Here is a 12,745-nt window from a genome sequence, read left to right as displayed (position 1 = left end):
TTTTTTTTTTTTTTTGAGACAGAGTCTCGCTCTGTCACCCAGGCGGGAGTTCCGTGGCGTGATCTCAGCTCACTGCAACCTCTGCCTCCCAGGTTCAAGCAATTCTCCTGCCTCAACCTCCCGAGTAGCTGGGATTACAAGCGTGTGCCACCACGCCTGGCTAATTTTAATATTTTTAGTAGAGACGTGGTTTTGCTATGTTGGTCAGGCTGATCTTAAACTCCTGACCTCATGTGATCCACCCACCTTGGCCTCCTGAAGTGCTGGGATTACAGGCGTGAACCACCACACCCGGCCGTCCGTGGGTTAATTTCACTACAACAAAGTCGCTGGGCCATTGTGTATTTGCCGGTATTTTGTTCTTTTGTGAAATTAAATACATTAGAATTTTGGAAATCAAATCTCAATTTTATCTCTGAGTTGCTTTGTGATCTTGAACATCTTCTCTCAGCATCCAACTCGCTGTTCTTATGAGAATTATACTTCCTCTGAATCCTGGCTTTTAGATAATAAGGTGTGACATAGTACCCCAAAGATACCAGATAAATGACACATACCTGGTAATATGACCGCGGCTTTAGAAAAAAAAGCGCAACACTATAGTTAATCACAGGGTCTGTTTCCGGTGTCACAGTAAGTCTCACAGGACAAACACATCAAACTGGATCCCTAAAAATGTCAAGAAAACCCACATATCAGCCTAAGAGGATGATCAGAAGTATGCTGAATCATGTTGCAGCTAAAAAGGACCAGGGGAATTTTCTCAGCCTTGTTAATATGCTAAGATGAGAAAAATGAAACAGAGAAGAGCTGGAGGAAGGAAAACCCAGCAGATGTGTATTCAGGAAGTTACCTTTTGAAACGTGCGAGGTGCTCCTCTGAGTGGCCAAGGATCTGGAAGACTGATTATAACGTTCTAGGGAAATGGACTCTGTGCGTGGGAGTCCCTTGTCAGTGGGAATGCCCCAAGGTGCACACTTAACACTCAAAAGGTAGCATTTACCAGCACAGTTGTGTAATCCTTCCACCCCCAGAGCTCTCAGACAGTAACATGCCTCAGGATTCAGGTCCTACAGTAATTACCACTTAACAGACAATCACTGGTGATATCTCTGGAGTAGTTAGTACATTCCAGGCACCAAAGCACATATATTAATTCATTTAATCCTCACACAATGAAATATGGCTAGTACTGCTGTTCCCATTGTACAGATGAAGAAACCAAGACCTGGAATTTTGCCAAGGTCACCCAGCTAGAAAGTGACTGTGCTTAGACTTGAGTTAAGCAGCCTGGCTCTAAAACCAGAGCAAACAACCCTGGTGCCATCCCACCACGATCTATCCTGGTCTTCAGCCATCCTCCATTATAAAAGCATCAGATTGTGTACACACACACACACACAGTAGTGTTCCTTGGCTACACAGTTCATTGGTTCATTTGGCCAGCACTGGCTCCCAGTGATTCTCCAGCTCCCCTGCATTCTATGTGACCACCACCATCCCACCCTGCCAAGAACAGTTGGACTGATGCTCACCTTGAGTCCTTGGGTCCTGGGGTCTGTCTTTTCTTCCTCCTAGCAAACTCACTTCCCCCATCTCTGTCTGAATCCTACTTCCTTGGGTTCAGCTGTGGACCTGTGCTCACTGGGTCACTTTTTGTTTTTATTTTCCCTGACGGAGTCTTGCTGTCACCCAGGCTGGAGTACAGTGGCACAATCTCGGATCACTGCAACTTCCGACTCCCTACTTCAAGCTATTCTTCTGTCTCAGCCTCCCAAGTAGCTGGGATCACAGGCACGCTCCACCATGCTCAGCTAAGTTTTGTATTTTCAGTAGAGACAGGGTTTCGCCATGTTGGCCAGGATGGTCTTGAATTCCTGACCTTGTTATCCGCCTGCCTTGGCCTCCCAAAGTGCTGGGAACACAGGCATGAGCCATGGCGCCCGGCCTGGGCCACTTTTCTCCCAGCCCCTGTCCTGGTCTCAAAGCACTTGCTCCTAATCCCACATGACTCTCTCTCGCTTAGCTGCAGGAGACGTCACTTGTCTCAAGCAGGAGGTGAGCTCTGGAGTTAGTTTCTTCCCAAGAATATTTTTATTGTTCCATATAACACAAATACAGAACCCATTTCCCAAATGCCCACTTGATAGGTTACGATAAGGCAACATCCCAGGCCCCTTTCCAGAGGAAGGCAGGGCACTTCTGGGAGGAAAGGTGTCATGGGAATCCCACTGGAAGAGGCTGCAGGAAAGCCTGGGTGTGACTGGGCCTCCCTCAGCAGACGCTTTAGGTTGAGCAGTGAGTTCCTCCACACGTGGGGTCTGGAGCTGGCTTTGTGGGGTGACAGCTGGGTGGTCCCACAAGACCCTGCACTTAGAAGGGCCCATGCTTGGTCTCATGCTCTGCTGTCACCGGTTGGACATTCTTAGTCATTTTCGAACCAGGGATCCCTCATTTTCATCTTGCAATGGGACCTGCAAATCCTGTAGCTGGTCGTGGCCAGGCATGTCTCCTCTTCAGGGCAGAGCTGACTGGCTGGAGGCTGGTCCTCCACGCATGCTGGTCTTCGAGGTGGCTGATGCTGGAGATGTGGACCTTCAATACTTGTATGAACCATCCCTCACACAAGCACAGGTCTCAGTGAGCTCCTCATGTAGGGACAGCCCTGTGCCTTCCTGCTGCCCTCTGCCCAGGCCCCAGAGAACAGCTCCTGTGTCTTCTCCAGCTCCTGTGGCTTCTCCAGCCCCAGCACACAATCCGGGGCTTTGTTATGAGCCGAGTGAGGCCAGCACCCTCTGTCTTCTGGGGACTTCAAATCACTTTGCATTTTCACTTCAAGGCAGCATCTCTGAGCCACCAAAGGTTGCAGGTGTCCAAGCAGAAATAGCCTCTGTCTGAGGCTGCTGCCGAGGGTACTTGGATAGATAATGACCTCTGACCTCGAGGTCACCCTTTGCCCAGTGACCTTCCCATTGCTACAAGAAATCAGGAAGCTGATAGGTTAGGGCGCTCCTGAGCCAGTTTTCACACCACACTGCACTGTGGCTGGGGCTAAGTCCTTGCCCTCCAGCGCCACTTTGAGACAATGAATCATTCCCTTGTTGGGTGGGGAGGCACAGGTGGGTGCCTATCCGGGGATCATGACCAAACCCACCCAGGCATCTGATGGCTGCCCCCAGCCCTCCCTGAAGAGCTCAATCACTCCTGTGGAGGTGGAGCTCAACACAACACTTCTCTGAAAAGAACTTTGGACCTCAGGGCATGGGGGGACATGTGATGTTGTGGGGACTTCTGGGCCCCTTTTCTGTTCTAGTGAACCAGAGTGGGCATAGGAGATACAGGGAGGCTTGGCTAAAGCTGGCATTAGGGAGCAGGAAGACACAAAGCTCCGTCTCAGGCTTCTCGCTTGGGTGTTGTTCTGGGTTGAATCCTGATGCTCTTTTCCTCAAAAAAGAAAATTTCTATGTTGAAGTTCAAACCAGTTCTTAAAAATGTGACCTTTTTTTGGAGACAGTGTCTTTACAGGAGTAATCAAGTAAAAATGAGGTTGTTAGGGTGGGCCTTAATTCAATATGACTAGTGTCCTCACAGAAAGGAGAAATTTGGAGACATCGACACACATGGAGAACGTGTGAAGATGAAGGCAGAGGTGGCAAACACAAAGATGGCCAGCAAACCACTAGAAGCCCTCAGAGGCTCCATCTCTGCCAGCACCTTGCTGGCAAACTTCTGGCCTCCCGAACTGTGAAAGAATAAAGTTTCGGCGATCTTGGGCCCCCTGGTTTGTGGTTCTTTACAGCTCTGACACACACAGATGCCTATGAAAGGGTGCTGGCCTCAGGGGGCTAGGGTCTGGGGAAGCTGGCAGGTTTGAAGAGGAGAGCATGTGCGGGGCGGGACCTGCTGAGGAGGTGTCAGCTGGGAATGTGGGAGTGGTCAGGAAGCCTTGATTGGAGCCAAGGAACCTCCTGGCACAGAGCAGCGAGTTACTAGTCTCAGGGGACACTTAAAATTGGGGCCAGCAAGGGGAAGGATTAACAAAGGTGGCAGAAAACAGTCACAGAGGGAGGACAGGGCAGAAACAAAAAACAGTCACAGAAGCAGTGAGAGGAAGCTGTTGAGAGGGTTGAAAGAAATTGTTGTCTCCAGGGTTTTTCCACCCTGGAGGGGTAGCAGGCCTCCCTGTTGCTGTTGAACACCCTGGGAGTTCCAGTCCAGCCGGGAGGTTTGCCTCCCTTCTCCAAAGGAAAGGGGGCTGCCCGGGGGAAAGGACTGACCTTCAGAGTGAAAGGAGATTTTCAGCTATTTGTTATTTAGGCCATTGTCTCAGGGCAGGGGCCATTTCTGAAGTTTTATGTGGAGACTGAATTTAAATCCAACCACTGAGCTGAAGAGAACAAGATGTACTTTTTCTCTTTCTCTCTTTTACTCTTAGAAACTTCATGATGATCAACCACACCTCACATTTGCTTCAATCAGTCTATGGACCAGGAAGGATTTTCTGTGACACTTTCAGGTTCTTACTCATTTACAGAGTCACAGATCTGTCAGCCTGGGAACCGGCCCCCACATGGAAGACCAGGTAGTACTGATGGGTCCATTGCAAGGTGTGTTTTGCGAAGGGCCTCTTTACTTTGAACTCCCTTTCCCTGAAACATGGCAGGGGTGGAAGAAGAAGACACACACAAACGCCCTGTGGTCTGAAATAACAGGAATTCAGTGGCAGGCCTCAGAAGCTTGTTTTGTCTTTCAAAAGCCATCCTCAGAGGTACGGCCATGTCAATGTGAGAATCTATTCAAATGAGGAAGCCACCTTACCCATGAGGGCCTTGTGCTGAATTTGATGGAAAGATCTGGAAGTGCTGCCCACACTCAGGTACTATTAGCAAGTGTGGGGTTCATCTGTACGTCAAATAAGGGAAGTTGATGTAGAGATGAATCCACGCCTGCTGGTTGGTAGGGTTCTGATTTGCAGGATTATATGTGTGACGATTAGGAGTTGGGTACAACTTCGTTAAAACAGAAACATTTTCTTACCACACCAAAGAGGCTGTGGCAAGACTTGCTTCTCCCACAATCATCTGGCTCCCTCTAGCGGACCCCTGGCCACTGGCAGGTGAGGGGGAAACTATGGTCTCGCCTCCATTAGTTGACCTACGCTTCTGTCAACTCCAGCCCAGAGCTGTGGGGAAAGGAGTCGGGGAACCCTCTGGGGGCTGAAATTCAGATGAAGCCCTCAGCTCTTAGGCACCCTCCTTTGTGAAGCCTTCCCAAGCCCCCCTGGTCTATCACACGCTCATGTGTGTTGATGTATTAGGCGTACATTGCCTAAGAATTCACACACATCTGTCTTTTTCTGTAGACCATGAATAACTTGAGTATATAATTTTTTTCTGTGTTCATTTTTGCTTTCTTTGCACCTAGCACAGTGCCTGGGACAATAGTGTTAAAAAATAAGTGTTTAGGCCGGGCACCGTGGCTCATGCCTGTAATCCCAGCACTTTGGGAGGCTGAGGTGGGCAGATCACGAGGTCAGGAGACCAAGAGCATCCTAGCTAACACGGTGAAACCCCATCCCTACTAAAAAATATACAAAAAAATTAGCCAGACATGGTGGTGGGCACCTGTAGTCCCAGCTATTCAGGAGGCTGAGGCAGGAGAATGGTGTGAATCTGGGATGCGGAGCTTGCAGTGAGCCAAGATCGTGCCACTGCACTCCAGCCTGGGCGACAGAGCGAGACTCCATCAAAAAAAAAAAAAAAAAAAAGTATTTATTGACTTAGTAAGGAAATAAAATGCCAGCTAATTCAGGCTCCTGTGTTCCATATACAAATGAAGGGCTGGCACTGCCAAAGTTAATCTATACAATAGCAGCTAAGCTCTTATTTCTAAGGATGCAGATACTGGAGGATATGAACCTTTCATAATGCACATATTTTGACAGAGTTAAAGCCTTAAGTTTTCTGGAAGAAGTAAAATATTAACTGAATCACTACACTTTTAACTTCCATAATCAAAATATAAAATGCTATAAACACAGAGCCTGTGAGAAGAAAACACAGGGCAGGAAGGTTTTGATGTGTGACTTACTGGGAAAGCCCAGGGGTCTAGGGTGGACAAGGGCAAGGGGTAGAAGCTGGGGCAAGGAAGCACTGACTGTCCATGTCTGATGGGGACTGAACATGCTCTTGTCCTTCAAGGGGAGTCACAGAAGTGTGTGATGAGGAGAGGAAGAGATACAAGGGATGCCTCATGAGAAGCAGAGGGAGGACCTCAGGGAATGCCTGGCCCGGTCCCTCACTAGGCATAAGAAACAAACTCGCCCGTCCAAACCCAAAGAATGGACTCAGAGACCCGGAGAACAGCAAAAGTGAGATTTTTAATAAAAAGTTGGTCTTGCAAAATCGGGTGTCTGACGGACAGGCACACCCTGCACAGTTTCAACAAGCATTTTATCCGCTAGTGTGCAGGTTCCTCCCCCAGTTTCTCACAGACTGAGTACTATGGGGTCACAACCTTCCCGGACGTCACCTATTGTTAGGCAGGGGCTTTAGGAGTTTTTATTTTTTAGGGTTGTCTTGCTGCATTTTGTCACAGGACACAATGCATTGCAACCCTAGTCAGCTCAGGGGTGCTTCAAGTATTTAACTTATCACCTAAGCAGCTGGGCCGGCTGATAAGAACAGAGAAAGGGAGCTATTTTGCAGGCTAGTAAGCTTTCATTTTAGACTAAACTTCTTTGATTCAGGTGAAGGCAACTAATGAGGGGTAAGCGGGGAAAGGGGGAGGTCTACAAGCAGGCATCAGCTATTCCAGCAGAGACCTCGAATATCCTGTTTTTCTGTAGTTTGCTGACCTAAGCCAATTTAAGGCACTTCGTCTTGGAAATGGACCACTGTATACATTATGTCCTTCACTGGTGAAAATGAGAGGGGCTGTGACTGACTCAGTCCCATAGTCACAGGCACCAGAACAGTCCCCAGCCTGTCCCTGGACTCACAGCCCCCATCTCTGAACTGTGCACTCAGATTTGGGAGCATTAACACAATGACTTTGACTCATTTTGTGCTGTAGTGACCAGCCTTCTGAAAGTGCCCAGAATTCTCTCTGAAGTGTGTTTGAGGCCATGGGACAGAGGGAGGTGGCCTTTTCAGCAGCAATGGGCAGGCAGAATTGGCAAGAGTAATTGGAAAGCTGAGGCGCCTCAGCGGCAAGAGGTCTGGGACCACAGAAGCAGGTCAGGAAGCTGTTTTGGGGGCCATTATGACCTTTGGATGTGGACTTGGTTTCAGGCCCACACAGTGCCCACAAGCGAGCTGCGCTGCAGCCCTAGCCCTGCCACTTGTGAGTGAGCTGATCTCAGCAGGGTTACATGCTCCCTGCTCCATGCTCCTCTGCTTTGCAACACCACAGCCTGGGCGGTTAATGTCCCGGATGACAGTTGCTTGTTTTTATTCCAACACGATCACTTAGAAGCAGGGCAACCGTGGACAAGGTGGTGAACCCCTTTGTACTTCTGTGTTTTCAGTTGAAAAATGGAGACGTCAAGTTCCCTAGTCACAGAGCAGCTGTGACAGGACCCACGTAAACAGCCCTGATGAGGAGTGAAGAGCAGCATGTGGCACAGGCCCTTCTCCACAAGCCGCAGTCGCTGCTTGCTGTTACTATGGGCTCCACATTGGGATCAGACACACCTGTCTTCAGTGGTGTTGCAGCAAGGACCAAATGTGTGTGAAAGCACTTTGTGCCTGGAAATGGACAGAAGAGCATTGAAATATGAAGACTGAAAATCGTCCAGAAGACAGGCGTGGCCTGTGGGGGCTTGATGCATGGTGGTGGCTGTAACTGTTACTGAATAACAGGGAGATATGATTGCAAAGGTCACTGTAGCCTTCAAACTCTACATTTTGGTTTGAATTTCTTCTGAGACTTGCTCCTTGCCCACCTCTGCTCCTGTAGTCCATCCACAAAGGGCCATCTGAGGAAGCTTGCTCTGCACCAGGCTCCCCTATGGTGCCAGGAGTACAGCAGTGCACAAGACAGACATGAGTCTGCTGGGAAAGAAACATTAGGCAAATACAGTCATCCCTGGAAATCTGTAGGAAATTGCTTCTAGAGCCATGGGTAAGATATGAAAATCTGCACATACTCAAGTCCCACAGTGAGTCCTGGGGACCCAAGGTTATGAAAAGCTGGGCTTCCATACAGGCAGATTTAAATCCTGAGAATACTATATTTTCTCTCTGTGTTTGGTTGTGGATACGAAACCCACCGACTGTATTTTCTGAAAAAAAAAATCCATCTCTAAGTGGATTCTTGCAGTTCAAACCCATGTTTAAGAGTCAACTGTAATTTCAAATTGGTATCGCAGCCATATTAAGATTGTCATCTGGGATTTGATTTTATCTTTCTTAGAAGCTATTCGGTCAACCTGTTACTGTTTCTTGGATGCTGGTAGAAGCCAGGAGACTGCTGGGTCAGGGACCGTGGGCACCGTTACTTGCTACACAACTAGCAGCATGTCCAGCAGCACGTCTAGGTCAGTCCCCTCATTCCCAGTTCCCTCACAGGCAACACAGCAGGCTTAGATGAATGCCGCGTGTGCAGTGTGAAGCATGGAGCTTGGAGAAGGCGCTGCGCTTATAGCAAGCCAGAAGCCAGCCTGCTGTTTGCCTGGAGGGTCGTGGGGAGGGGCAACGTTACCTCACCTCTCAGGGTTATCAGCTGGACCTGAGAAAGGGGCCAGCGAAGGGACACTCAGGGCCTTGCAGTCTTGGCATGCTCAGCAGGGACGGGGTGCGAGGATGGCCTCTTCCAACAAAGACATCAAAGACTGTCTATATACATCCATGATACTGCCACTTCAATACAACATTTCTTTTGGTTTTATGCTTCCAGAATTTGCCTATGTACACACACATTTTTGGAATTGTAACCATGGCATATATAACTCTTAACATGTTGCTTTATTCACTTAACTGTGTATCCTAAGCAGTTCCCCATACTTCCACACAGTTTTCACAATTATCTTGCACGTTCCACTGTGTTCATGGACCATCACGGTTGGACATTTAGGGGGCTCCCACTTTTGTTCTTGGCCTGTCTTTCTGAAAACATATGGTGAGCACAGTAAGGAAAAGGCACTGGGGCTGGGCAGAGCAGACTCTGCCTGCCCGTATGTTTTCTGGGTCCGCCTTTCATCCCACCACTCCCTTCAGCATCCTCGGCCCAGGAGAACGAGACCTTCTGGAGCCCCAGGAGCTTCTGCCCAGAGAAGAAGACACCTGGCTGTCAGCATCCCACGTAGCCATGATGTCGAATGCTCTTTCATCTACACACAGGGTCTATTCTAACAGAAACATGACAGGCAGGCAGCAGCAGACCACTGTGCTTGCCGCTCTCGTGAGAAGGCTCGGAAGACACGGGAGCTGCCCTGGGCGTGAATTTCATGTCCATGCTGGCTCCTCGCAGTGGCCTTTGGCATTGGTTGGGATCTTGCAGCAAGATTCTTCATCAGTTTCTCCATTTCTGAAGACTTGTTGCCAACAGCAGCACACATGAATAGATGCTTTTCTCTTCTGCAGCTCTCTGTTTTCATGAGTAGAATGGACGTGTGCTTCAGGGTCCCGGGAGAAAACACATGCGGTGCCCAAACAGGACGGGAGGGGGCTTAGAAAGGGCCCTGTTTACTGGAGGTGTGGTGGGGGGCGGGCTGTAGCACCACAAAGGAAAGGGAGGTTGACTCCTACCCATGTGACAGGGAAGCTTGCACCACTCCCATCCACACAGAGAGCCCAGTACGAGAGGAGAGGTGGGTAGAAAGGTCTGCATGGAGAGAACTGGGGCGTCTGGACCCAGGTAGCTCCGGGACAACTGTGCCGGCAGCTGCTCTCGTCCTCTACAGTCTCCTCCAGGATCCCCATCTACTGAGCCCACCTGGAAGCCTGAGGGTGGAGCCCTAGTGTCCATCCAGGTGCATCTCCCAGAGTGCCCGGCAGGGCAGAGGAGCATGGGCAGCAATCTGGAGGAGCAAAAGAAATCGGGCACAAGTAGGTTTGCCAAAGGGCAGAGACGCTTCCTAAATTCATAGCTTGCTAGAGTTAGGAGCATTAACAACAACAACAAAATGCTCCTTGCCTGTAAATGGGATACTCAGAATGACTAAATGAGGTCAAGTCACTCCAGGACCCTGAAAACAGAAAAGAGCACTGGAAGAGGTTGAACTCCGTGGGTGGGTGGCAGAGGGTTCACGGGCTACACCGAGGTACTTTCCCCAGTGGTACTGTCGCTAATTCACCTTGCCTGATGGCCTAGATGCCAGGTTAGCAGCTGCCATGCTGTCCCACCGGGGAAAGGCTGCAGAGGGTTCGTGAAGCAGCCTGCTGTGCTCTACTTAATCCTCCCACGACCTTTACCTGTTCCTCTTATCTTGCGGTTTTTGGAAGCATCTTTTTCTCCGGGGCTTTGTGATGGCCAATAAGGAGGCCTGAGTCTCCCCAGAAGTTGCCCGGCACCTGCTTGCCCAGCCCGCACTCCAGCTGTGGGGCAACGGGGAAGGAACACAAACAAGACAAGGGACTCCCTTCTGCCCCCGCTCCCAGAGAATGACTCCCTCAGCTGCCTGCCTGCTCTTCTTTAGCTGAGTCTTCCGATGAGGTGAAGGGGTGGGGTCTTCAGATCAGCCTGTCCTGGAGCAGAAGGTTGAGTTGCGGAAGAGGCCTCGTGTCTGAGGAGCGGGGACACTTCCTCCTTCGCTGGTAGGTTTCTCCCGTCTCAGGCCTGAGCCTCATCTGAACTCAGAGGCAGGAGCATGGGAGAGGGAGAAATAGGTGTGGCTCCAGGTGGGAGGAGGGCTCGGGATCAAAGCTCCCACTTAGCATCACACTTTGCCTGGGCACATTTCTGTGAATTAGGCAAGCAAGAGATACATGATTACAGCATTCCCTAAACTCCATTTCAATCCCGCCCAGTTTCAAAAGGGGTCTAGCAGGTGAGGTGGGATGGCAGAAAGATCCCCGAGTCACAAGCACCTGGAACCTCAGGCTGGCACTTTCTGAATCATTTAGTTGTACGAGAGCTTAGAAAAACCTTACCTCACCCTTCCTGGAAGGCCATCGTCACTTCCAGTGGGACAAACCTGTTGCCTTCCAAGGCATCAACAGCTCTTATTGTTAGAAAACGCCACCTGAAATTTAGCTGAAACAGACTAATGGAGTGCGCAATTCCAAATGAACTTCTCCACCTCATTAAGTAGAATAAGAAAATTGTAAGCCACAGACATCTTGAATTTAGCCTTTGTCAAAATTAAGGTGAGGCTTGATCCCTCAAACTTCAGTAGCAGGAAACTTGGAGGACCTAGTTGCTGCTGACATTGTTAAGCACTGGATTGATATTAGCATTTGCTTAGAAAGACAAGAGACTAGCCACATGTGCAATACATTTTAAGTAAAAATCTATACTTCTTTTGTATGTTGTCATTTAAAATAATGAGTTTATCAGCTTAATTAGATAGAGCAAACGTGTTTATATAATTTGGAAAGTTTGGGTGTTTGTTTGAATTGTCCCACCGTGAGAACGTGGATGTTTATCCTAGAAAATGATACTTGTCCGAGTGTTTGTTGTGGAAATCTGTGATGCTCACTTCAAACTGTGATCTGTGTTTGCCACGGAGGTTTGTTCTAATTCCCCAAAGTTGCCGTGACTGGCCTGGGCCATCAACATGTGCTTATTGAAGAGCCTTGGAAAACTGTATAGAGCTGTTCACACAGGTAAGGACTTTCCTCCTGGTGGAAAACCGTATAGAGCTGTTCACACAGGTAAGGACTTTCCTCCTGGTGAAATTTTTTTTTTTTTTTTTGAGACGGAGTTTCGCTCTTGTTGCCCTGGCTGGAGTGCAATGGTGCAATCTTGGCTTACCACAATCTCCGCCTCCCAGGTTCAAGTGATTCTCCTGACTCAGCCTCCTGAATAGCTGGGACTACAGGCATGCACCACCATGCCTGGCTAATTTTGTATTTTTAGTAGAGATGGGGTTTCTCCATGTTGGTCAGGCTGGTCTTAAACTCCCAACCTCAGGTGATCTGCCCGCCTCGGCCTCACAAAGTGCTGGGATTACAGGCATGAACCACCGCGCCAGGCCAAAAATATTTTATAACTATAATAAAATGACTGCTGTAGATTAACTTTATAGTACAATGCAGACTCTCAATTTCTCTTAACAAAGACTAACGTATATAATTTCAGTATGTTTTAAAATTAGCCAGTACTTAGTAGAAAGCCTGTGGAGTTGACTGTAGCACTTCTGCACTTGTAGTTTAGGTCTATCTAGATGTGTGACTTCTCAGAGGCTGCTGAATGTTGACCTTTTGCCTGGTAAATATTCAGTCTCTGAATTTTTATTTCATAATATGCTGGAACCACATTATATTGTATCTGATCAGCACATGTTCTGGTATCTGGGGGTTATAATTTTCTTTTTCCACTTCATATCTCAGACAATTAATGATGACTATAATAGTTTCTCATTAGAAATACATGCAAATAAATATCATGTCTTTGGTATTAAGTGGCAATTAGGTGAAACAACCTGAAATTCTGCTTTCTGATACCAAGATTGAACTTCACTGAGATTACTGTTTCACTCACCGAAAATATCAGAATACTCAGGGGAGTTATTTTTTTCTTAATGTAACTTTCATAAAGGAAATGAAAGAAATGTGGAGACTGAAACAGTTCTGTCTGGTGT

The sequence above is a fragment of the Mandrillus leucophaeus genome, unplaced genomic scaffold (assembly GCF_000951045.1).
Source record: "Mandrillus leucophaeus isolate KB7577 unplaced genomic scaffold, Mleu.le_1.0 Scaffold27, whole genome shotgun sequence".
Classification (NCBI taxonomy): Eukaryota; Metazoa; Chordata; class Mammalia; order Primates; family Cercopithecidae; genus Mandrillus; species Mandrillus leucophaeus.
Note: the sequence above shows the minus strand (reverse complement) of the source record.